Genomic DNA, 26,848 nt, shown 5'->3' with positions numbered 1-26,848 from the left:
AGTGTAAAGCGGCCTTTAGTGTCTTTGAAAATCTGAAGCTGTTACAATAAGCTAAATAAAACTGAACGTGTGTGCAGCAAGTGCAGATCTTCATTTTTATAGCGTTTAGCACTTTTTCAAGTGTGTTACAGAGTAGATCCACCTTAAATAGATGTCGTGTGCCCAAAATCATAGTTTTACGTTGTTAGTAAGGGGCGCGACCACTTAAAGTGCCTAGGACAGCACGAAGGCCAAATACAGCCCTGTGTTTGGCTAACATGGTTTCTCATGCTGGAGGTGCCCAAGCTGGAAGTATTTCTGCCTCTGCTAAGCCTGGTCTGATAGATTTGACAAATGGCAACCGTTTGGTCTGAAGGACTCTTGGAAAAAAACTCCCATACAATCGCAGCACGGACCCTTGGACTCTGAGATGGCACAGGTGGTGTACAGACCTTTGGACTCTGAGATGGCACAGATGGTGCACGGACCCTTGGACTTGAGATGCCACAGGTGGTGGTGTTATGTGCAAAGTAGGTTGACCTCTGGCAGTGATCAAAACCCTATCTCTTACTGCCTTTTTGCGTATTATGGGCACATACTCCTCTGCGCTGCTGCTCTCGCAATCCATGCCACCCATCCATGTTGGATCAGTCACCTCATCATCGAGCAGGTCGTCTTCAAATTCCTGAAGTTCAACATCTTTGGTAATGGAGGTTTAAGGCTGACCTGAGGGCTACTGTGTCTCATTATCCTCCAACACTTCCACCTGAGTGCCCAGCATTTCACGGACAACAACATGGTTTACTTCTAGCCTTGGGTGCTCAAAGATCTGTACATCACTGCACACCACGGTCTCACCTGCATTGGTGGTGTTGCACGGTGAGAGGCAAGAAAGTTCAAAGGGTCCCGTAAACATTTCCTCAGAGTAACCTGCTTTGGGGTCATATGTTTCCTTAGAATACTGATGTTGTGAGGAAGGAGGACCAGGCTGGGGATTCAATTGCCCAGCCTCTGGGCTACTGAAGTCTGTCTGTGTGGACCCTTGGGATTTGCTACTCGACAAGTAACTGGAGAGATTAGATGGATAACCAACTTGCTACCTGTTTGCACTGTTCAGGGCGCCAGAGTGGTTTCCCACGTGGACAAGAAAATTGGGATAGGAAGGCAGAGGTAGATAAAGCAGAAACCTTTTTCTTTGGCTCGGTCACACTGCTTGGGCAACCACCACTGCCGCTATTCGCTACCACCTCGTCCACGGCCCTTACCGCCTCTTTTTCCTATTTTTTTGGTTTGATTATTTGAAGGTGAATATTGTAACGTGACCTTTTGTACAGGCAGTGGAACAACAAAGATGCCGGGTTGTTAAACTTGTGTTAATAGTTCCCCACGATAGCTGTTTCAGTAAGTCTAAAAACCGCAAGTTACCTTTATTGGACAAAGTACCACTTGGAGGAGTCGACAAAGATGTTGTGAATGTGTTTCAGCCCTTAAAGAATACAGGGTTTGACAACACTTTTATTTTAGTATTGGTTTTCGGCAATCAGACTATGTTTTAGTAAGAGCAGGACACTCTGTAGGTCTGTAAGATAGGAAGACGCCACCACCTGGATGCTAGTTTGGTGTTTTGAAGGTATTTTTCTTCAAGCAGAAGTACAGCCACTAACACTGAGTATTAATTAAAATTTGGTAACACTGACACTATGTTTTAGTAAGAGCAGGCCACTATGTAAGTTCTGTAAGATATGAAGCCACCACCAGTATGCTAGGTTGCTGCTAGTAAGGTATTTGCCTTCAGGCAAAAGTAGAGCCACTGACACCGAGTATTAATTACATTTTTTTTAAACACTGACACTATGTTTTAATAAGAGCAGGACAGTATGTAGGTTCTGTAAGATATGAAGCTGCCAAAAGTATGCTAGGTTGCTGCTAGTAAGGTATTAGCCTTCAGGCAGAAGTAGAGCCACTGACACCAAGTATTAATTAAAATTTGGCAACACTGACACTGTGTTTTAGTAACAGCAGGACAACATATATGTTCTGTAAGATAGGAAGGCGCCACCACCTGGATGCTAGTTTGGTGCTATGAAGGTATTTTGCTTCAGGCAGAAGTACAGCCATTAACACCGAGTATTAATTAAAAATTTGGTAACACTGACACTGTGTTTTAGTAAGAGCAGGACACTATGTAAGTTCTGTAAGATATGAAGCCGCCACCAGGATGCTAGGTTGCTGCTAGTAAAGTATTGGCCTTCAGGCAGAAGTAGAGCCACTGACACCGAGTATTAATTACAATTTGGTAATAGTGTTGAGCGAGTATGCTTGTCACTACTCGGTACTCGCACGAGTATCACTGTACTCGGGCTACTCGGCGGGGACCGAGTAATCTTGCGATACTCGTGCTGTACTCGTGGTCTTCATCCCTGCATGTTGGCGCTCTTTTGAGAGCCAGCCCTCATGCAGGGATTGGCTGGCAGACCACTGCAATGCCACAGCCCTGTTAGTTGTAGAATTGCAGTGATTGGCTGGCCCGCACAGCATGACCGAGCCTTTATACCGGCGGGCGCGCTGTGCTCTGCACACAGCCATCCAGACAGTCAGTGCAGGGAGAGTGTTGCTGCTTCAGGGAAAGGTTTGCAGCCCTTTATAGTTATTTCCGTAGCAGGGCTGCAAACAGTGTGACCAGAAGTCCTTCTCAGGACTATTGTAGTTGTATATAGGCAGGCAGGGTATTGCCAGGTCGGAGTACAGGAGAAGAGTCCTTCTCAGGACTATTGTTGCTGTATACAGGCAGAGCAGGCAGGGTATAGCCAGGTCGGAATACAGGCTAGTGACCAGAAGAGTCCTTCTCAGGACTATTGTAGCTGTATACAGGCAGGCAGGCAGGGTATATAGCCATTCCTAGTGGTGACCGTATAGCAGCCTTCATCATATCTGGGGCTGGTGTACACAGTCTAAAACAGTCCAGATAGTGTCAGACTTCTCAGTAATTGTCGCTCCTAAAAAGCTGTTAGGTTCTTAGTGCGTCCGTGCGTGCATTTAAAAACCGCACGTGTGTGCCTGTCGGTGGCAGCGTACAGGTGCACTTGTGTGCGTTTTGCACAAACTAGTATATAACGCACAAGTCTAGTGAATAATACACGTCAGTCAGCAGTGTCTGATAGTGTCAAACTTCTCAGTAATTGTCGCTCCTAAAAACCTGTTAGGTTTTTAGTGCGTCCGTGCTTGCATTTAAAAACCGCACGTGTATGCCTGTCGGTGGCAGCGTACAGGTGCACTTGTGTCCGTTTTGCACAAACTAGTATATAACGCACAAGTCTAGTGAATAATACACGTCAGTCAGCAGTGTCTGATAGTGTCAAAATTCTCAGTAATTGTCGCTCCTAAAAACCTGTTAGGTTCTTAGTGCGTCCGTGCTTGCATTTAAAAATCGCACGTGTGTGCCTGTCGGTGGCAGCGTACAGGTGCACGTTTTGCACAAACTAGTATATAATACACAAGTCTAGTGAATAATATACGTCAGTCAGCAGTGTCTGATAGTGTCAAACTTCTCAGTAATTGTCGCTCCTAAAAACCTGTTAGGTTCTTAGTGCGTCCGTGCTTGCATTTAAAAACCGCACGTGTGTGCCTGTCAGTGGCAGCGTACAGGTGCACTAGTGTGCGTTTTGCACAAACTAGTATATAACGCACAAGTCTAGTGAATAATACACGTCAGTCAGCAGTGTCTGATAGTGTCAAACTTCTCAGTAATTGTCGCTCCTAAAAACCTGTTAGGTTCTTAGTGCGTCCGTGCTTGCATTTAAAAATCGCACGTGTGTGCCTGTCGGTGGCAGCGTACAGGTGCACGTTTTGCACAAACTAGTATATAACACACAAGTCTAGTGAATAATACACGTCAGTCAGCAGTGTCTGATAGTGTCAAACTTCTAAGTAATTGTCGCTCCTAAAAACCTGTTAGGTTCTTAGTGCGTCCGTGCTTGCATTTAAAAACCGCACGTGTGTGCCTGTCAGTGGCAGCGTACAGGTGCACTAGTGTGCGTTTTGCACAAACTATTATATAACGCACAAGTCTAGTGTATAATACACGTCAGTCAGCAGTGTCTGATAGTGTCAAACTTCTCAGTAATTGTCGCTCCTAAAAACCTGTTAGGTTCCTAGTGCGTCCGTGCTTGCATTTAAAAATCGCACGTGTGTGCCTGTCGGTGGCAGCGTACAGGTGCACGTTTTGCACAAACTAGTATATAACGCACAAGTCTAGTGAATAATACACGTCAGTCAGCAGTGTCTGATAGTGTCAAACTTCTCAGTAATTGTCGCTCCTAAAAACCTGTTAGGTTCTTAGTGCGTCCGTGCTTGCATTTAAAAACCGCACGTGTGTGCCTGTCGGTGGCAGCGTACAGGTGCACTTGTGTGCGTTTTGCACAAACTTGGATATAATGCATAAGTCTAGTGAATACATGTCAGCACAGCATTGCACAATGCGCAAGGGCGTTGGCAACGAACAAGGAAGTGGACGTGATGGTGGTGCAGGCAGAGGCCGAGGTCGTGGGCAAGCTCTAATTTCGCCATAACAAAGGGCCACATCTACTCGCTCGCACGTCCTGTCCCAAATTCTTGGGGACCGCAGCAGTACACCGCTCTTGAACCAAGACCAGTGTCAACAGGTTGTTAGTTGGATAGCGGATAATGCTTCCAGTCAGATTGGCACCACCACAAACACTCTGTCTTCCACACGGTCAAGTGTCAGTAGTCGTGATACTGCACCGCACATTTCAGAACCTGATCCTCCTTCCTACCACCAGGCTGAGTACACGTCCACGGACATCACTGATCCCACACTTGGACACTCAGAAGAGCTGTTCACGTTTCCATTCGCACATTCTGGCCTCTCGCCAGCTGCTGTTGAATGGGTCATGAGGAGATCGTATGTACAGATGCCCAAATATTTGAGCAGCCACGTTCTCACGAAGTTGGCAACGTGTCTCAACAAGGGGTGGACGATGATGAGACACAATTGTCAAGAAGTCAGGAGGAGGAGCAGGGTGCGGAAGAGGAAGACGACGTGGTGGATGATCCAGTAACTGACCCAACCTGGCAGGAGGATATGCAGAGCGAGGACAGCAGTGCACAGGGGGAGGGAGGCATAGCATCCCAACAGGCAGTAAGAAGCAGGGTGGTGGCCCCAGGCAGAAGTCAGGCAACCGTTCCCCGGAACAACAACACGACACAAGGTGCCTGTACAAATGTTAGGTCTTCCCGAGTCTGGCAGTTTTTTAAGTTGGCTCCAGATGATTCTAAAAAGGCCATTTGCAACACCTGCCGTGCCAGCATCAGCAGGGGTACCAAAACTAGCAGCCTGACCACCACCAGCATGATCAGGCACATGTCAGCCAAGCACCCAACTTTGTGGGATGTACAACAGAGTCGAGGAGCAGTGCTTGCTGATGTCACTGCTACGTCTTCGCTTGTTGTGCATGCGAGCCAATCCCCTGTCCATGCTGCCTGCGAACAAGCCTCCTCCAGCCCTGCACCTGCAGTTGCATACGCAGAAATAACACCATCATCAAGCACGTCCTTGTCCCAGCGCAGCGTTCAGTTATCCATTCAGCAAACCTTTGAACGCAGGCGCAAATACACTGCCAACGTCCCACATGCCACAGTTCTAAATGCTAACATTTCGCGACTGCTTGCGCTGGAAATGTTGCCTTTTAGGCTGGTGGAGAAAGAAGCATTCCGCGACCTGATGGCGGCAGCTGTCCCACGTTACTCGGTCCCCAGCCGCCACTTTTTCTCCCGGTGTGCCATCCCCGCATTGCATAACCACGTGTCACAAAACATCACACGTGCCCTGAACAACGCTGTTTCAGCCAAAGTCCACCTAACCACAGACACGTGGACAAGTGCTTGTGGGCAAGGCCGCTACATCTCGTTGACGGCACACTGGGTTAATATTGTGGAAGCTGGGACCCAGTCTGAGCGAGGGACGGAACACGTCCTTCCCACACCAAGTTTTGCAGGCCCTACCTCAGTCAGGGTTTCACCCACACTCTACAGCTCCAGAATGTCATGTTCCTCAACCTCCTCCTCCTCCTGCGCATCCTCATCCACTTTACCCTCCACACCAGTCCCAAGCAGGAAGCACTGCAGCACTGCCTCGGTGAAGCGGCAACAGGCTGTGCTGAAGCTAATCTGCATAGGTGACAAACCCCACAATGCAGAAGAGGTGTGGACAGCTCTGAAACAGCAGGCAGATCACTGGCTCACACCTCTGAACCTAAAGCCAGGAAAGGTCGTGTGTGACAATGGCCGGAACCTGGTGGCGGCTTTGAGGCGAGGCCAGCTGACACATGTTCCATGCGTGGCCCATGTGCTCAACCTCGTGGTTCAGCGGTTTCTAAAGTCATACCCAGAGCTGTCTGATCTGCTGGTAAAAGTTTGCCGCCTGTCTGCACATTTTCGAAAGTCACCTACTGCTTCAGCCGGCCTTGCCGGCTTTCAGCGCCGTTTGCATCTTCCGGCTCACAGACTGGTGTGTGATGTCCCCACGCATTGGAATTCAACTCTGCACATGTTGGTCAGGATATGTGAGCAGAAGAGGGCAGTTGTTGAGTACCTGCATCACCTAAGCCATCGGGAAATGGCTCAAACTCCACACATAACACCTGAGGAGTGGAGATGGATGTCCGACCTATGTACCATCCTCCAAAACTTTGAAGACTCCACCAAGATGGTGAGTGGTGATGACGACATTATTAGCGTCACCATACCGCTTCACTGCCTTCTAAAACGGTCTCTGCTCAAAAACAAACATGATGCATTGCAGGCGGAGCGCGATGAGTTGGAGCAAGAAACAGTAGTGGGTGTGGGTGATAACACACAGCCCAGCCTCGTCTCATCACAACGTGCAGTGGAGGACTATGACGAGGAGGAGGATGAAGACATGGAGCAACTCTCCGGCCAAATTGAGGATATGACATGCACACCAGTCATATCCTCGGTAGAGATGAGCGAACCGGTCCCGGTTCGGCTCGAGGTCGGTTCGCCGAACGGGGGTCCCGTTCGAGTTCGGTTCGTCGAACGTTCGACGAACCAAACTCGAACGTATAGGCTATAATGGGAGGCAATCACAAACACATAAAAATGTATTATAAATGTACACAAACAGTTAATAAACATTGCCATAACACTTACCGGTCCCCGCGATCCCTTCTGCACTCTGTCTCCTGCCGCTATTCCATCCGATGATCGCTTAATCCTCCCGGTGACCTGCACTGCCAGCAGAGATGCAGGACCTATCGTGACGTCAAAATAGCCATGTGACCAGTCACGTGGCTATTATCTCATTGGCTACAGACTGGTCACATGACTATGACGCGTCATGTAGGACCTGCGAGTGCATCTCTCCGGTACACGGTGCACATATGTGTATCACCGTGTACCGGTGACATGCTCTAGCACACGGTCGACTCCCCGTTCCGTTAGGGACCGGCTGACACAGCCGGTCATTAACAGAGATCACCGTTGCCATAGCAACGCAGTTAGCGGTGACGTCACCGCTAACCGCGGCTCCGAGAGCACCATTGCTATGGTAACGCGTCTGTCAGCGTTACCGCTGTTACCGCTGACAGCCAGCACTGATCACTCACGGAGTGAAGGCTGCACGCTGCTTCCCGATTGTAGTGAGGATTGTAGTGAGGATGAGGTTCCCCAGCCCCAAGTGATGAGCTGGTGAACCTCATCCTCACTACAATCGTCACTACTACTACACTAGTGAGGATTGTAGTGAGGATGAGATGCCCCAGCCCATGATGGGCTGGTGAACCTCATCCTCACTACAATCGTCACTACTACTACACTAGTGAGGATTGTAGTGAGGATGAGATGCCCCAGCCCATGATGAGCTGGTGAACCTCATCCTCACTGCAATCGTCACTACTACTACACTAGAAAGAAAGAAGACAGAAGAGCAGGATCGTGGAGGGCTGACAGGGGGTAATAAAGATGGAGTCTCTAATGTGTCTGTGTATTTATTTCTATTAAAGTATTTTTTCTCTGTGTGGTGTTTTTTTTAACCCTTTATTGGAGATTCTTAATGGCCGGGTCAAACGTGCCTGACATTAAGAATCTCTGGCTTAATACTGGCTAGTAAAACAAAGCCAGTATTAACTCATGATTACCCAACAAGCCACCCGGCTCCAGGGCTGTTGGAAGAGTTGGATACAGCGCCAGATGATGGCGCTTCTATGAGAGCGCCATTTTCTGGGACGGCTGCGGACTGAAATCCGCAGCAGAGGCGCCCAGAAACCTCGGGCTAACCTGTGCTGCGGATTCCAATCCCCAGCTGCCTAGTTGTACCCGGCTGGACACAAAAATGGGGCGAAGCCCACGTCATTTGTTTTTTAATTATTTCATGAAATAAGTGAAATAATTAAAAAAAAACGGGCTTCCCTATATTTTTGGTTCCCAGCCGGGTACAAATAGGCAACTGGGGGTTGGAGGCAGCCCGTGGCTGCCTGCTGTACCTGGCTAGCATACAAAAATATGGCGAAGCCCACGTCATTTTTTTGGTGGGCAAAAAAATTCTGCATACAGTCCTGGATGGAGTATGCTGAGCCTTGTAGTTCTGCAGCTGCTGTCTGCTCTTCTCCATACAGACAGACAGCAGCTGCAGAACTACAAGGCTCAGCATACTCCATCCAGGACTGTATGCAGAAGTTTTTTGCCCCCTGAAAAAATTACGTGGGCTTCGCCATATTTTTGTATGCTAGCCAGGTACAGCAGGCAGGTACGGCTGCCCCCAACCCCCAGTTGCCTATTTGTACCCGGCTGGGAACCAAAAATAAAGGGAAGCCCTTTTTTTATTATTTCATGAATTTCATGAAATAATTAGAAAACAAATGACGTAGGCTTCGCCCCATTTTTGTGTCCAGCCAGGTACAACTAGGCAGCTGGGGATTGGAATCCGCAGCACAGGTTGGCCTGAGCTTTCTGGGCCCCACTGCTGCGAATTGCAGTCTGCAGCCGCCTCAGAAAATGGCATTTTCATAGAAGCGCCATCTTCTGGCGCTGTATCCAACTCTTCCACCACCTGCCTGCTATACCTGGCTGGCATACAAAAATATGGCGAAGCTCACGTTCTTTTTTTGTAGTTTTTTGGCAAAAAAAATAAAAAATGCTTCCCTGGATTTTCCATTGCCAGTGAAGGTAACACCAAGCAGTGGGGGTTAGCAGCCAGTAGCTGCTTGGATTACCCTTAGCTAGCAATACAAAAAATGCAGCGGGAGCCCATATATATTTTTTTTAATTATTTATTTAAATAACTAAAAATAAAATGGGCTTCCCTGTATTTTGATTGCTGGACATCACAGTGCTGTAAAAATAAATCTTTAAAAAAATGACGTAGCGCTCCGCGGTATTTTTGATTCTCAGCGCAGATAAAGCAGACAGCTATGGGTTGCCACCCCCATCTGCCTGCCGTTACCTTGGTTGGCAATCAAAATACAGGGAAGCCCATTAATTTTTTCTATTTAAAAAATAGTTAAAAAAAAAAATGACGTTGGGTCCCCCCATTTTTGATAGCCAGCTAGGGTAAAGCAGACGGCTGTAGCCTGAAAACCACAGCTGGCAGCTTTACCGTGGTTGGGGATCCAATGTGGAGGTCCCCTCAGGCTCTTTTTTGTAATTAGTTTATAAATATTAATAATTACACAATAAAAGTAGGGTCCCCCCCAAATTGGATCACCAGCCAAGGTAAAGCGGACAGCTGTGGTCTGGTATTCTCAGGGTGGGAAGGTCCATAGTTATTGGGCCTTCACATCCTAAAAATAGCAGGCCGCAGGCACCCCAGACGTGGCGCATCCACTAGATGCGCCAATCCTGGCGCTTCACCCCAGCTCATCCCGTGCCCTAGTGCAGTGGCAAACGGGGTAATAAATCGGGTTGATACTAGCTGTAAAGTAACCTGAGATCAAGCCCAGCAGTTTGTGATGTCATGGCGTCTATTAGATACTCAATCATAAACTGTCAGTACTAACAAAAAAAAAAAAAATCGACAAAAGAAATTTATTTGAAAAAACAGTCCCCAAAACACTTCCTCTTTCACCAATTTATTGTAAGAAAAAAAATAAAGGGGTCCCACGACGACTCTGGACCATCTAGAATATGTGGGGGATACACTCAGGGAACGTATCCCCCATTTTCTAGGAGTGCGGACCCTTCATGTGAGGAGTGTGGGTGCAATGAATCTGCACTCACTCTCCCCGGGTCCACAGCAGCAGAGTCCATGTCGTAATGGTTGCTACCAAAGCTGCAATGCCCTGCTCATGAGGTAAGGGCATGCCTAATCAGGACAACTACTGTAGAGGAAGCTCTGCTCACTGGTATATAGGTGCTCAGAGGTAATAATAGATAAAATTAGTGAGTAACCTCGGCACTCTAAATCTCCCAGACTAAAGGTCCAGTCACACTAAGCAACTTACCAGCGATCCCAACAACGATAGGGATCGCTGGTAAGTTGCTAGGAGGTTGCTGGTGAGATGTCACACTGCGACGCTCCAGCGATCCCACCAGCAACCTGACCTGGCAGGGATCGCTGGAGCGTCGCTACACGAGTTGCTGGTGAGCTCACCAGCAACCAGTGACCAGCCACACGTGCAGAGAGCAGGGAGCAGCGCACACTGAGCGCTGGCTCCCTGCTCTCCTAGTTACAGCACACATCGGGTTAATTACCCGATGTGTGCTGCAGCTAAATGTGCACAGAGCAGGGAGCAGCGCACACTGCTTAGCGCTGGCTCCTTGCTCTCCTAGCTACAGCACACATCAGGTTAATTAACCCGATGTGTCCTGCAGCTACATGTGCACAGAGCAGGAGCCGGCACTGACAGGGAGAGCGGCTGAGGCTGGTAACAAAGGTAAATATCGGGTAACCAAGGACAGGGCTTCTTGGTTACCCGATGTTTACATTGGTTACCAGCCTCCGCAGAAGCCGGCTCCTGCTGCCTGCACATTTAGTTGTTGCTGTTTCGCTGTCACACACAGCGATCTGTGCTTCACAGCGGGACAGCAACAACTAAAAAATGGCCCAGGACATTCAGCAACAACCAACGACCTCACAGCAGGGGCCAGGTTGTTGCTGGATGTCACACACAGCAACATCGCTAGCAACGTCACAAAAGTTGTTCGTTAGCAGCGATGTTGCTAGCGATGTTGCTTAGTGTGACGGGGCCTTAAGTCAGTAAGTCACAACGGATAGTAATGCAAAATCACTCTTTATTGGTCCGTATTAAGAAAATTTTTTTTTTCATAAGCATATATGTTTTTGTCCAAAACAAGTTACAAATGACGTTTCGGCCTGAGCCTTCGTCAGATTGGACTTATCTGCATGTAATCATGAAAAATGACAATAATCAGTATCACATAAGAGTGAGAGAACAATAACATAAACTCGAACAATTTAGAGGTACAATTGGGATGCAGCAAAAAAATTGCAACACAGCAAGAAATGAAACACATGATACAAATGTCATAATACAGTACAAGGACAATATAGTAATGACAAATATGGGGTCAGAGTAGACTTAGACAGCTCTGGTACGAAAGAGATGTCAATCATAAAGTAACATGTGCAGTAGGTGTAGAGCTACAGTATGCATGGCAGAGCTAATGGGTAGACCGACCATAGAAAAAGAAAGGAGAAAAAGTGGAGAAAAAATGGAGAAAAAAAGTGGAGAAAAAGTGGAGAAAAAAATGTAGAAAAAGTGGAGAAAAACTGGAGAAAAAGTGGAGAAAAAATGGAGAAAAAGTGGAGAAAAAACGGAGAAAAAAATGGAGAAAAAGTGGAGAAAAAGTGGAAAAAAAATGGAGAAAAAATGGAGAAAAAGTGGAGAAAAAGTGGAGAAAAAGAGGAGAAAAAGAGGAGAATAAGTGGAGAAAAAGTGGAGAAAAAGTGGAGAAAAAGTGGAGAAAAAAATGGAGAAAAAATTGAGAAAAAGTGGAGAAAAAGTGGAGGAAAAAATGGAGAACAAATGGAGAAAAAAATGGAGAAAAAAATGGAGAAAAAAGTGGAGAAAAAGTGGAGAAAAAATGGGGATAAAAATGGAGAAAAAGTGGAGAAAAAGTGAAGAAAAAGTGGAGAAAAAGTGGAGAAAAAATGGAGAATAAGTGGAGAAAAAATGGAGAAAAAGTGGAGGAAAAAATGGAGAACAAATGGAGAAAAAAATGGAGAAAAAAGTGGAGAAAAAGTGGAGAAAAAATGGGGAAAAAAATGGAGAAAAAGTGGAGAAAAAGTGAAGAAAAAGTGGAGAAAAAGTGGAGAAAAAATGGAGAATAAGTGGAGAAAAAATGGAGAAAAAGTGGAGAAAAAGTGGAGAAAAAGTGGAGAAAAAATGTAGAAAAAGTGGAGAAAAAATGGAGAAAAAAATGTAGAAAAAAATGTAGAAAAAGAGGAGAAAAAGTGGAGAAAAAATGGAGAAAAAATGGAGAAAAAGTGGAGAAAAAGTGGAGAAAAAATGGAGAAAAAATGGAGAAAAAAATGGAGAAAAAGTGGAGAAAAAGTGGAGAAAAAATGGAGAAAAAGTGGAGAAAAAGTGGAGAAAAAGTGAAGACAAAAAATGGAGAAAAAGTGGAGAAAAAGTGGAGAAAAAAATGTAGAAAAAGTGGAGAAAAAATGTAGAAAAAGTGGAGAAAAAGTGGAGAAAAAATGGAGAAAAAGTGGAGAAAAAATGGAGAAAAAAATGGAGAAAAAGTGGAGAAAAAGTGGAGAAAAAAATGAAGAAAAAGTGGAGAAAAAGTGGAGAAAAAGTGGAGAAAAAAATGGAGAAAAAGTGGAGAAAAAATGGAGAACAAATGGAGAAAAAAATGGAGAAAAAGTGGAGAAAAAGTGGAGAAAAAATGGAGAAAAAAATGTAGAAAAAGTGGAGAAAAAATGGAGAAAAAAATGGAGAAAAAAATGGAGAAAAAGTGGAGAAAAAATGGAGAAAAAATGGAGAAAAAAATGGAGAAAAAGTGGAGAAAAAGTGGAGAAAAAATGGAGAAAAAAATGGAGAAAAAGTGGAGAAAAAGTGGAGAAAAAGTGAAGAAAAAAATGGAGAAAAAGTGGAGAAAAAGTGGAGAAAAAAATGTAGAAAAAGTGGAGAAAAAATGTAGAAAAAGTGGAGAAAAAGTGAAGAAAAAAATGGAGAAAAAGTGGAGAAAAAGTGGAGAAAAAAATGTAGAAAAAGTGGAGAAAAAATGTAGAAAAAGTGGAGAAAAAGTGGAGAAAAAATGGAGAAAAAGTGGAGAAAAAATGGAGAAAAAAATGGAGAAAAAGTGGAGAAAAAGTGGAGAAAAAGTGGAGAAAAAAATGGAGAAAAAGTGGAGAAAAAGTGGAGAAAAAGTGGAGAAAAAAATGGAGAAAAAGTGGAGAAAAAATGGAGAACAAATGGAGAAAAAAATGGAGAAAAAGTGGAGAAAAAGTGGAGAAAAAATGGAGAAAAAAATGTAGAAAAAGTGGAGAAAAAATGGAGAAAAAAATGGAGAAAAAAATGTAGAAAAAGTGGAGAAAAAATGGAGAAAAAATGGAGAAAAAAATGGAGAAAAAGTGGAGAAAAAATGGAGAAAAAATGGAGAAAAAAATGGAGAAAAAGTGGAGAAAAAGTGGAGAAAAAGTGAAGAAAAAAATGGAGAAAAAGTGGAGAAAAAGTGGAGAAAAAAATGTAGAAAAAGTGGAGAAAAAATGTAGAAAAAGTGGAGAAAAAGTGGAGAAAAAATGGAGAAAAAGTGGAGAAAAAATGGAGAAAAAAATGGAGAAAAAGTGGAGAAAAAGTGGAGAAAAAGTGGAGAAAAAAAATGGAGAAAAAGTGGAGAAAAAGTGGAGAAAAAGTGGAGAAAAAAATGGAGAAAAAGTGGAGAAAAAGTGGAGAAAAAGTGGAGAAAAAATGGAGAACAAATGGAGAAAAAAATGGAGAAAAAGTGGAGAAAGAGTGGAGAAAAAATGGAGAAAAAAATGTAGAAAAAGTGGAGAAAAAATGGAGAAAAAAATGGGGAAAAAATGGAGAAAAAGTGGAGAAAAAGTGAAGAAAAAGTGGAGAAAAAGTGGAGAAAAAAATGGAGAATAAGTGGAGAAAAAATGGAGAAAAAGTGGAGAAAAAGTGGAGAAAAAGTGGAGAAAAAGTGGAGAAAAAATGGAGAAAAAGTGGAGAAAAAATGGAGAAAAAAATGGAGAAAAAGTGGAGAAAAAGTGGAGAAAAAATGGAGAAAAAGTGGAGAAAAAGTGGAGAAAAAGTGAAGAAAAAAATGGAGAAAAAGTGGAGAAAAAGTGGAGAAAAAAATGTAGAAAAAGTGGAGAAAAAGTGGAGAAAAAATGGAGAAAAAAATGGAGAAAAAGTGGAGAAAAAGTGGAGAAAAAGTGAAGAAAAAAATGGAGAAAAAGTGGAGAAAAAGTGGAGAAAAAAATGTAGAAAAAGTGGAGAAAAAATGTAGAAAAAGTGGAGAAAAAGTGGAGAAAAAATGGAGAAAAAGTGGAGAAAAAATGGAGAAAAAAATGGAGAAAAAGTGGAGAAAAAGTGGAGAAAAAGTGGAGAAAAAAATGGAGAAAAAGTGGAGAAAAAGTGGAGAAAAAGTGGAGAAAAAAATGGAGAAAAAGTGGAGAAAAAGTGGAGAAAAAGTGGAGAAAAAATGGAGAACAAATGGAGAAAAAAATGGAGAAAAAGTGGAGAAAAAGTGGAGAAAAAATGGAGAAAAAAATGTAGAAAAAGTGGAGAAAAAATGGAGAAAAAAATGGAGAAAAAAATGGAGAAAAAGTGGAGAAAAAGTGGAGAAAAAGTGGAGAAAAAGTGGAGAAAAAACAGAGAATAAGTGGAGAAAAAATGGAGAAAAAGTGGAGAAAAAAATGGAGAAAAAGTGGAGAAAAATTGGAGAAAAAGTGGAGAAAAAGTGGAGAAAAAGTGGAGAAAAAATGGAGAAAAAAATGGAGAAAAAAATGGAGAAAAAGTGGAGAAAAAGTGGAGAAAAAATGGAGAAAAAAAGTAGAAAAAGTGAAGAAAAAATGGAGAAAAAAATGGAGAAAAAGTGGAGAAAAAGTGGAGAAAAAGTGGAGAAAAAAATGTAGAAAAAGTGGAGAAAAAGTGGAGAAAAAATGGAGAAAAAGTGGAGAAAAAATGGAGAAAAAATGGAGAAAAAGTGGAGAAAAAGTGGAGAAAAAGTGGAGAAAAAAAATGGAGAAAAAGTGGAGAAAAAGTGGAGAAAAAGTGGAGAAAAAATGAAGAAAAAGTGGAGAAAAAGTGGAGAAAAAGTGGAGAAAAAGTGGAGGAAAAAGTGGAGAAAAAGTGGAGAAAAAGTGGAGAAAAAGTGGAGAAAAAGTGGAGAAAAAAATGGAGAAAAAATGGAGAAAAAGTGGAGAAAAAATGGAGAACAAATGGAGAAAAAAATAAAGAAAAAGTGGAGAAAAAGTGGAGAAAAAGTGGAGAAAAAATGGAGAATAAGTGGAGAAAAAGTGGAGAAAAAGTGGAGAAAAAATGGAGAATAAGTGGAGAAAAAATGGAGAAAAAGTGGAGAAAAAGTGGAGAAAAAGTGGAGAAAAAATGTAGAAAAAGTGGAGAAAAAATGGAGAAAAAAATGGAGAAAAAGTGGAGAAAAAGTGGAGAAAAAGTGGAGAAAAAATGGAGAAAAAATGGAGAAAAAAATGTAGAAAAAGTGGAGAAAAAGTGGAGAAAAAATGGAGAAAAAATGTAGAAAAAGTGGAGAAAAAATGGAGAAAAAATGGAGAAAAAGTGAAGAAAAAGTGGAGAAAAAATGGAGAAAAAAATGTAGAAAAAGTGGAGAAAAAGTGGAGAAAAAATGGAGAAAAAATGTAGAAAAAGTGTAGAAAAAATGGAGAAAAAATGTAGAAAAAGTGGAGAAAAAATGGAGAAAAAAATGGAGAAAAAGTGGAGAAAAAGTGGAGAAAAAGTGAAGAAAAAAATGGAGAAAAAGTGGAGAAAAAGTGGAGAAAAAAATGTAGAAAAAGTGGAGAAAAAATGTAGAAAAAGTGGAGAAAAAGTGGAGAAAAAATGGAGAAAAAGTGGAGAAAAAATGGAGAAAAAAATGGAGAAAAAGTGGAGAAAAAGTGGAGAAAAAGTGGAGAAAAAAAATGGAGAAAAAGTGGAGAAAAAGTGGAGAAAAAGTGGAGAAAAAAATGGAGAAAAAGTGGAGAAAAAGTGGAGAAAAAATGGAGAACAAATGGAGAAAAAAATGGAGAAAAAGTGGAGAAAAAGTGGAGAAAAAATGGAGAAAAAAATGTAGAAAAAGTGGAGAAAAAATGGAGAAAAAAAAGGAGAAAAAAATGGAGAAAAAGTGGAGAAAAAGTGGAGAAAAAGTGGAGAAAAAGTGGAGAAAAAATAGAGAATAAGTGGAGAAAAAATGGAGAAAAAGTGGAGAAAAAAATGGAGAAAAAGTGGAGAAAAATTGGAGAAAAAGTGGAGAAAAAGTGGAGAAAAGTGGAGAAAAAATGGAGAAAAAATGGAGAAAAAGTGGAGAAAAAGTGGAGAAAAAGTGGAGAAAAAAATGTAGAAAAAGTGGAGAAAAAATGTAGAAAAAGTGGAGAAAAAGTGGAGAAAAAGTGGAGAAAAAGTGGAGAAAAAATGGAGAAAAAAATGGAGAAAAAGTGGAGAAAAAGTGGAGAAAAAGTGGAGAAAAAAATGGAGAAAAAGTGGAGAAAAAGTGGAGAAAAAGTGGAGAAAAAAATGGAGAAAAAGTGGAGAAAAAGTGGAGAAAAAGTGGAGAAAAAGTGGAGGAAAAAGTGGAGAAAAAGTGGAGAAAAAGTGGAGAAAAAGTGGAGAAAAAGTGGAGAAAAAGTGGAGAAAAAATGGAGAAAAAAATGGAGAAAAAGTGGAGAAAAAGTGGAGAAAAAGTGGAGAAAAAAATGGAGAAAAAGTGGAGAAAAATTGGAGAAAAAGTGGAGAAAAAGTGGAGAAAAGTGGAGAAAAAATGGAGAAAAAATGGAGAAAAAGTGGAGAAAAAGTGGAGAAAAAGTGGAGAAAAAAATGTAGAAAAAGTGGAGAAAAAATGTAGAAAAAGTGGAGAAAAAGTGGAGAAAAAGTGGAGAAAAAGTGGAGAAAAAATGGAGAAAAAAATGGAGAAAAAGTGGAGAAAAAGTGGAGAAAAAGTGGAGAAAAAAATGGAGAAAAAGTGGAGAAAAAGTGGAGAAAAAGTGGAGAAAAAAATGGAGAAAAAGTGGAGAAAAAGTGGAGAAAAAGTGGAGAAAAAGTGGAGAAAAAGTGGAGAAAAAGTGGAGGAAAAAGTGGAGAAAAAGTGGAGAAAAAGTGGAGAAAAAGTGGAGAAAAAGTGGAGAAAAAATGGAGAACAAATGGAGAAAAAAATAAAGAAAAAGTGGAGAAAAAGTGGAGAAAAAGTGGAGAAAAAATGGAGAATAAGTGGAGAAAAAATGGAGAAAAAGTGGAGAAAAAGTGGAGAAAAAGTGGAGAAAAAATTGAGAAAAAGTGGAGAAAAAGTGTAGAAAAAATGGAGAAAAAAATGGAGAAAAAAATGTAGAAAAAGTGGAGAAAAAATGGAGAAAAAAATGTAGAAAAAGTGGATTAAAAGTGGAGAAAAAGTGGAGAAAAAAATGTAGAAAAAGTGGAGAAAAAATGTAGAAAAAGTGGAGAAAAAATGGAGAAAAAGTGGAGAAAAAGTGGAGCACCCTTTGGTGCCTTTCATGTGGCACTAAGGGGTGCTTAGCTTTGTATTTAGCCAAAAAAATGAAAAAAAAAATGACGTAGGGTTCCCCCTAGTTTTGTAGCCAGCTAGGGTAAAGCAGACGGCTGCAGCCTGCAGACCACAGCTGGCAACCTCACCTTAGCTGGTAATCCAAAACTGAGGGCACCCCACGCTGTTATTTTAAATTAAATAAATAATTAAAAAAAAAAACACGTAGGGGTCCCCCAAAATTGGATCACCAGCCAAGGTAAAGCAGACAGCTGGGGCCTGATATTCTCAGACTAGGGAGGTCCATGGTTATTGGACTCTCCCCAGCCTAAAAATAGCAGGCCGCAGCCACCCCAGAAGTGGCGCATCCATTAGATGTGCCAATCCTGGTGCTTCGCCCCAGCTCATCCCGCACCCTGGTGCGGTGGCAAACGGGGTAATATATGGGGTTAATACCAGATGTGTAATGTCACCTGGCATCAAGCCCTGGGGTTGGTGAGGTCAGGCGTCTATCAGATACCCGACATCACCAACCCAGTCAGTAATAAAAAAAATAGACGACAAACACATTTTTATTTGAAAAAACACTCCCCAAAACATTCCCTCTTTAACCAATTTATTAGAATGAAAAACAAATCCAGGTCTGCTGTAATCCAAGGGGTTGCCATGACGATCCACACTGTCCCAGTCAATGAAGAGCAGGATGTTCCCCATTGGCTGGGAGAGCAGTGCAGTGACCTGAGCTAACATCAATGGGTCAGCCCAGGTCACTGCAGGGGATGACAAGTGCTGCTGTCAGCGAGGTACATTACCTGCACTGATCTCCAGCACACTGACAGCCCCTGTCACTGAGTTCAATGACCGGCGCCTTCACACCAAGTATCGCGAGAGGCCCGTGACGTCACCGCTAGTCAGTCTCGGGTCGGAAGCGAGAGGTGATGTGACAAGCGGCGGCCATGGAGGACAGTGACAGCGCTGAGGTCGGGATGGCGGGACTTCATCACCGCAGGTAAGCCGAGCGGGACCATGTGTGTGTGTGTGTGTGTGTGTGTGTGTGTGTGTGTGTGTATGTATGTGTACATGCCGCGGGCAGGAGGGGGCGGAGCGAGCTGAGCGGGGAAGTGTGGGCTTCCTGCACGTAACTAAGATAAACATCGGGTTACTAACCAAAGCGCTTTGCTTGGATACCTGATGTTTATCTTGGTTACCAGCTTCTGGCAGGCTGCCAGCGATGGCTCCTGCACACTGTAGCTGTAAAAAGCCCTGCTTTTTGCTGCTAGAACCGTTCTCGAACGTATCTAGAACTATCGAGCTTTTGCAAAAAGCTCGAGTTCTAGTTCGATCTCGAACAGCCCCCAAAATCACTCGAGCTTAGAACTGGAGAACCGCGAACCGCGCTCAACTCTAATCCTCGGTTCAGCGTGGCTGACCAGAGGACAGGGTAGATGAGGAGGAGGAGGACAGCATGTTCAGTCTTCATGTTGGTCGGGATACTGAAGTACTGGCTGTTAAGAGTCTGGCGCACATGGCTGACTTTATGGTAAGCTGCCTGTCTCGTGACCCTCGCTTTAAGAACATCTTGGCCGACAAACATTACTGGTTGGTAACACTGTTAGACCCACGCTACAAGGAGAACTTTATGTCTCTTATTCCCGAGGCGGAGAGGTCAGCCAAAATGCAGCAGTTCCGGAAGGCCATAGTCACGGAAGTAGGCAAAGCATTCCCTTCACAAAACGCTAGCGGCATAGGTCAGGAATCAGTTGGCAACCAAGGCGTACAGCCGAGTGGGGCACAAGTCCAATCCGCCAGAGGTAGGGGAACAGTCTTTAAGATGTGGGACAGTTTTCTCAGCCCCTCACATACCACAGCTCCTGAGGTGCGGGGTAGTGCCACAAGAAATCCTAAGTTTGCCCAGATGCTCAAGGAGTACCTTGCAGATCGAACAACTGTACTCCGACATTCCTCTGTGCCTTACAATTATTGGGTATCCAAGCTGGACACGTGGCATGAATTGGCTCTCTACGCCTTGGAAGTCCTGGCCTGCCCTGCCGCTAGCGTTTTGTCAGAGCGTGTTTTTAGTGCCGCAGGTGGAATCATTACAGATAAACGCACCCGCCTGTCAACTGAAAATGCTGACAGGCTGACTCTGATCAAGATGAACAAGGGTTGGATTGGGCCAGAATCACCACACCACCAGCAAATGAGAGCGGAATTTAAAGTTTGTAACGCAAATTTGCCATGTACCTCCACTCACCCATGGGTACACACTTCTGGACTTTGGATAATCGCTGGACTGCTCCTCCTTCTCCTCATGCGGCACCATGATGACCGTTACAATAGTTAGGCCGTTGTTTCAGGTATACCCCCAGTGGTAAATTTTTTCGCCCATTCTTTAAGAATGAACATTACAACGACAGGAGACCCGCTCCTTTGCAATGGGAACAATGTTTTGAGGCCCTCATGCACGTCTCTATCAAGGGACAATGTGGAGCCTCCCAATTTTTGGCTGCCCTGCCAAAGGGCTATACTAAAATAGACCCACTTCCTTACAATGGGCACTTCAGGTTTACAGGCCCTCATGCACGTCTCTATCCAGGAACAATGTGGAGCCTCCCAATTTTTGGCTGCCCTGCCAGAGGGCTATACTACAATAGACCCACTTCCTTACAATGGGCACTTCAGGTTTACAGGCCATCATGCACGTCTCTATCCAGGGACAATGTGGAGCCTCCCAATTTTTGGCTGCCCTGCCAAAGGGCTATACTACAATAGACCCACTTCCTTACAATGGGCACTTCAGGTTTACAGGCCCTCATGCACGTCTCTATCCAGGGACAATGTGGAGCCTCCCAGTTTTTGGCTGCCCTGCCAAAGGGCTATACTACAATAAACCCACTTCCTTACAATGGGCACTTCAGGTTTACAGGCCATCATGCACTTCTCTATCCAGGGACAATGTGGAGCCTCCCAATTTTTGGCTGCCCTGCCAAAGGGCTATACTACAATAGACCCACTTCCTTACAATGGGCACTTCAGGTTTACAGGCCCTCATGCACGTCTCTATCCAGGGACAATGTGGAGCCTCCCAATTTTTGGCTGCCCTGCAAAAAGGGCTATACTACAATAGACCCACTTCCTTACAATGGGCACTTCAGGTTTACAGGCCATCATGCACGTCTCTATCCAGGGACAATGTGGAGCCTCCCAATTTTTGGCTGCCCTGCCAAAGGGCTATACTACAATAGACCCACTTCCTTACAATGGGCACGTCTGTATGCAGGGGCATTGGTGAACCTCACAATTTTGGACTTCCCTGGCAAAGGAAAATACTACAAAGACTCACTTCCTCAAAATGGGCACATTAGACTCAAGAGGCCTTCATGTACGTCTCTTCTCAGGGACATCGGAGTGCCACACAATGTTTTCACGTAAAATCTTTCATGTAATCTCAAAAAGTAACATACACCAGCTCTATCTCACTATTGGGTATGTGCTCTTAACATTTCCGCCATGAAAATTCATTTTGGTGTCATTTTGGAAGGTTTTCTGGCGTGTCCGTAAAAATGGCGTAAAACTCGGATAAAATTGTTCACAGCTGGGACTTTTGAGTGATAAATGCTTCAAGGGGTCTTCCCCATGCTGTTGCCATGTCATTTGAGCACTCTTCTGAGACTTTTGTGACATTTTTAGGGTTTCTACATGCTGCCGGGGGGTCATTTCATAAAAATACTCGGGTCTCCCATAGGATAACATTGGGCTCGGTGCTCGGGCCGAGTACACAAGTATCTTGGGATGCTCGGCCCGAGCCTCGAGCACCCGAGCTTTTTAGTACTCGCTCATCGCTATTTGGTAACACTAACACTGTGTTTTAAAGGGAACCTGTCATCAGAAATTTAGCTATAAAGCTAAAAGTTCCCCCCTCTGCAGCTCCTGGGCTGCATTCTAGGAAGCTTCCTATAGTTTTTTTGGCACCTTTTATACCAAAATAAACACTTTGTAAACTGGTACCTTTTCTTATGCAAATTTCTAAAATCTTCCATGGGGGCGGGCTGCCTGGGGTCCGTTGCTGTTCCTCCTGCAGATTTACGCCGCCCCCGAACGCTGAATTTCAAAGCTCAGGACGCCGCCCCTGGGTGCCCGTGGTCCCGCGCATGCGCTGTTCCACTGTAGCGGTGCCGTGCACTGCGTGCACGTGTGACCGTTAGTGACGCTTTGCGCGGGCACGAGGTTATGGGCGGCGCTGTGAGTGTCATCAGTAAGTGCCGCCCATAACCTCGTGACCGCACTTTCCCCTATGACTCCAGCGTTATGTGCAAGCGCTCGCTGGCCTGATGCCCGGACGTCCCCTCCTTACCATCCTGCTCAGCAGCAGGAAATAGATGGGAGGAGCGGACGGAGCAGGAGAGCTTAGGTTACGGGGAGACACGGCGAGCATCAGAGCGACGTAAACAGTAAAAAAAAACATGTAAAATCAGTCACACATTGTCATCTGTAACGTCAAAAGCACTAAACTTTTTTTTTTTTTGTCTCCAACTCGCTGACTCTCCCTCTGTTTCTATATCTCTACCTTCACACTCTTTTTTTCTGTTTTTCTCACTCCGTTTGACTCTGTATTTGTCTATTTCTCTTTATATATCCCTCTCTTTCTCTCTATCCCTCTATATTTCTATTTCTTTCTCTGTCTTTGTCTCTCTCTGTTTCACTGTTTGCATTTCTCTGTTTATTTCTCTCTATTTCTCTATTATTTTTCTCTATCTCTCTCTATCCCTCTCTTTCTTTCCCCCTCTTTTTCCCCCTCTTTTTTCCCCCTATTTTTCCCCCCTCTTTCTCTATCCACTGCTTTTCCCCACTCTTTTTTCCCCTCTCATTTTTTTTCCATCTCACTCTGTTGCACTCTTTGCATTTCTCTGTTTATTTCTCCTCTTTCACTCTATTTCTCTATTTCTCTCTATCCCTCTATCTTTTTTTCTCTTTCTCTATCCCTCTCTAACACCTCTCTTTTTACCTCTCTTTATCACTCTGCTTCACTATTTGCATTTATTTCTATGTCCATTTCTCTCTCTCTTTTTCTCTATCCCTCTCTCTATCCCTCTCTTTTTCTCTCTATCCCTCTATTTCGCTATCTTACTCTATCCCTCTCTTTCTATTTCTCTTTCTTTTTCTCTCACTCCATTTCACTCTTTGTATTTCACTGTCTATTTCTCTTTCTCTGTCTTTAAATCTATCCCTCTCTTTCTATATTTTTTTTCTTTCTCTGTCCCTCTCTATATATATCCATCTATCTCTCTCTCATTCTGGTTTTCTCTATTTTTCTCTCTCACTCTGTTTCACTCTTTGTATTTATGTCTGTTTATTTCGTTCTCAATCTATTCGTCTGTTTCGTGCAATTTCTATTTCTCTCGTTTTTCCTGTCTCTTTTTTTATTTCTTTCTCTTTTTCTCTCTCCCTCTGTTTCACTCTGTTTTTATTTCTTTGTTTTTTTCTCTATCCTTCTGGCTATCCCTCGCTTTCTTTATATCTTGCCCTTTATGTGTCTGTCTCTCTCTTTGTCTCTATTGCTCTCTTTATCTCACTATTTTTCTTTATTTCTCTTTCTATGTTGCTCTCTCTGTCTCTCTATTTCTATCTCTCTTTCTATCTCTGTTTCTCTCTGTGTATCTCTCTATCTCAATGTTTCTGTGTGTGTCTCTCTGTGTGTCTCTTTATCATTTTATCTGTCTATTGACGGCAAAGTAGCGGAAGGCAAGTTTGTTACATTGCAAGCAGAAGAGAAGAACAGAAGAGAAGAAAAGAGAAAAGTAAAATAAAAATAAATACACAACTATAAACACATATACGAAAAGAATTAATAAAATATTAATGTTATGGCACATCTCTCATTTTTGTTAGATCTATCCTTCATATTTATCCCTCTATTAAATATGTACACCAATATGTCTCTCTACCTCTGTCTATATCTCTCGCTCTCTATATATGTCTCTGTTACCTTCTAGATTTCTTTCTACCTTTCTCTCTCTGTTGCGCTCTTTCTCCCTCTCTATATATTGTTAAATTCATGTCTCTTATTCTCTCTCTCTTTCTCTCTATCTCTATTTCTCTCGCTCTTTCTCTCTGTCTCTTTCCCTCTCTATCTGTCTATATCTCTCCCTGGCTCTATTTCTCTTTCTCTGTCGCTCTCTATGTCTGTATTTCTTTCTCTCTCTGTCGCTCTGTGTCTCTTTCTCCCTCCCTCTTTTTATAGTCATGTCTCTCTCTCTTTCTCTTTTTCGATATCCCTCCTCTCTCTTTATTTTGTCTATCTCTCTTCCTTTCTCCCTCTCTATCGCTGTCTATATCTTTCTCTCTCTCTTTCTCTATATTTCTCTCACTATCTTGCTCTATTTCTCTTTCTCTTTGTCACTCTCTCGGTCTTTCTCTCGCTCTCTCTCTTTCTATATTTATCTATGGCTATCACTATTTATTTCTATTTCACTTTCTCTTTGGCACTCTATCTCTATTTCTGTCTATGTGTGTCTCTGTCTCTGTCTCTCTTTGTGTGTCTGTGTGTGTATCTGTGTGTGTCCCTGTGTGTCTCTCTGTCTCTGTGTCTCTCTTTGTCTGTCTCTCTGTGTCTCTGTCTCTGTGTGTCTGTCTCTCTGTGTGTCTCTCTGTCTCTGTCTCTCTATCATTTTATCTGTATATTGACGGCAAAGTAGCGGAAGGCAAGTTTGTTACATTGCAAGCAGAAGAGAAGAACAGAAGAGAAGAAAAGAGAAAAGTCAAATAAAAATAAATACACAATTATAAGCACATATACGCCAAGAAATAATAAAATATTAATGTTATTGCACATCTCTCCTTTTTGTTAGATCTATCCTTCATATTTATCCCTCTCTATTAACCTGTATCTACACCTATATGTCTCTCTACATCTGTCTATATTTCTCGCTCTCTATATATGTCTGTTACCTTCTATATTTCTTTCTATCTTTCTCTCTCTGTTGCGCTCTCTTTCTCCCTCTCTATCTATCTTTATATTCATGTCTCTTTTTCTCTCGCTCTGTCTTTCTATCTTTCTCTATTTCTCTTTCTCTATTTCTCTGTCGCTCTTTCTCTATCGCTCTCTATATTTCTCTCGCTTCTTGTCTCTCTATCTGTCTCTCTTTCTTCCTCTCTCTCTCCGTCTCAATTTATCTCTCTCTTTCTCTCTCTTTTTCTCTGTCTATCACTATTTCTCTCTCTCTCTCTATTTCTATTTCTCTTTCTCCATCTTTCTTTATCTTTGTTGCTCTCTCTCTATTTCTTTCTCTCTCACTCTCTCTGTCGCTTTCTCCCTCTCTTTGTATATTCATTTCTCTGTCTTGTTCTCTCTCTTTCTCTCTATCGCTCTCTCTCTTTCTCTCTATCTTTCTCTCTTTCTCTGTCGCTCACTATTTCTCTTTATTTCTCTTTGTCAATCTTTGTTTATCTTTATCGCTCTTTCTCTGTTTCCCTCTCTCTATTTATCTCTCTCTCTTTCTACCTCGATCTCTTTTTATATTTATTTCTCTTTATCTTTCTCTCTTTTCGCGCATTTTGATAGAAACCAAAGTAAAGGCATAAGGCTGGTATTCTCACACTGGGGAGCCCCACGTTATGGGGAGCCACCCACCCTGATAATTTCAGCCATCAGGCGCACGGAATTGCCGCATCCATTAGATGCCACAGTCCTGGGACTTTACCAGGCTCATCCCCAATTGCTCTGTTGCGGTGGCAAGAACGGAAATAAGGAGTTAATGGAAGTAGACCATAGCTGCCATCAAGTCCTAGGTTAATCATGGCAGGCGTCTTCCCGAGATACCTTTCATTATTAACCTGTAAGTTACATAAAATAAAAACACACATCCCAAGAAAAACTTCATTTTGAGTAAAAAAAAAACAAAAACAAGACCTCTTTAACCACTTTATAAACAACCAAAAACCAGGCCAGGTCCGGCGTAATCCACACGACGTTACACGACGCTCTCAGATATGTTACATGAAGCTGACAGGAGCGTTCACAAACCATACCACTCGGTCAGCTTCACGCAGCAACTTAAGTGAGCCGCACGATCAACGATGACGTCAATCACGTGACACGCGGCCACTGCTTCATTCTCCACCTGTGACAGCAAGTCGCCCGAGTGACTTAAGTGAGCTGCGCGATTGGCGATGATGTCACAGGTGAGTTGCGGTTTGCGGTGGAGGACTCCAGCAGGCCTCGGGTAAGCTGAGCAACGGCATCGCTGATCACGCTGATCACTTATGGGGATATGCGGCCAGCGTTGAGTATTTTACGGGTGACCGATAATCAGGACGAGACACACAAACTGAGCTTGGGGATGACAATGAAGTCGGGTGAAGTTCATCCCAGTTCATTCTCATCGCGCGACTCTGACTGCTGACAGCGGGCATGTAGCAGAGCTAAATGACGTTGGACCGCACTGTCAAAAATGTTAGCAAAATGCATGCACAACGTATGCAAAATGTTTCCCAAATGCATGCATTTTAGATACATTTTTTTTTTTAAAACACAGTGTTTACAGTTCTGAGGGTGCGTTAGTTTTCACCCGGCTCATAACGTAAGGTGCCCACATACCCTAAGGGGTACTTTACACGTTGCGACATCAATAGCATTTGCTATCGATGTCCAGCGTGATAGCACCCGCCCCCATCGTACATGCAATATCTTGTGATTGCTGCCGTAGCAAAAAAAAAAATCGCTACGGCAGCGTCACACGCACATACCTGGTCGGCGAAGATGCTATGACTGGCGACCAATCCCTCCTTCAAGGGGGAGATGTGTTTGGCGGCACAGCAACGTCAGCGCGATGTCACTAGGCGGCCACCCAATAGAAGTGGAGGGGAGGATATGAAAGGGACATGACATCCCGCCCACCTCGTTCCTTCCGCATTTATGGTGGATGAAGGTAAGGAGATGTTTGTCGTTACTGCGGTGTCACACACAGCGATGTGTAACACCGCAGGAGCGACAAACAACATCATATCTCATGATGTAGCGACATTATTGAAATGTACGACGTTACACAGATCAGCGATTTTGAACGCTTCTGTGTTCATTCATCATCGAACTTAGGATTTACACGTTGCTATGTCGCTACCGGTGCCGGATGTGCGTCACTAACGCCGTGACCCCGACGATATATCGGTAGGGATGGCGCAACATGTAAAGTACCCCTAAAGCCCGCTTTACACG

Source organism: Anomaloglossus baeobatrachus, chromosome 6 (assembly GCF_048569485.1).
Source record: "Anomaloglossus baeobatrachus isolate aAnoBae1 chromosome 6, aAnoBae1.hap1, whole genome shotgun sequence".
In the NCBI taxonomy this organism is placed as follows: Eukaryota; Metazoa; Chordata; class Amphibia; order Anura; family Aromobatidae; genus Anomaloglossus; species Anomaloglossus baeobatrachus.
Note: the sequence above shows the minus strand (reverse complement) of the source record.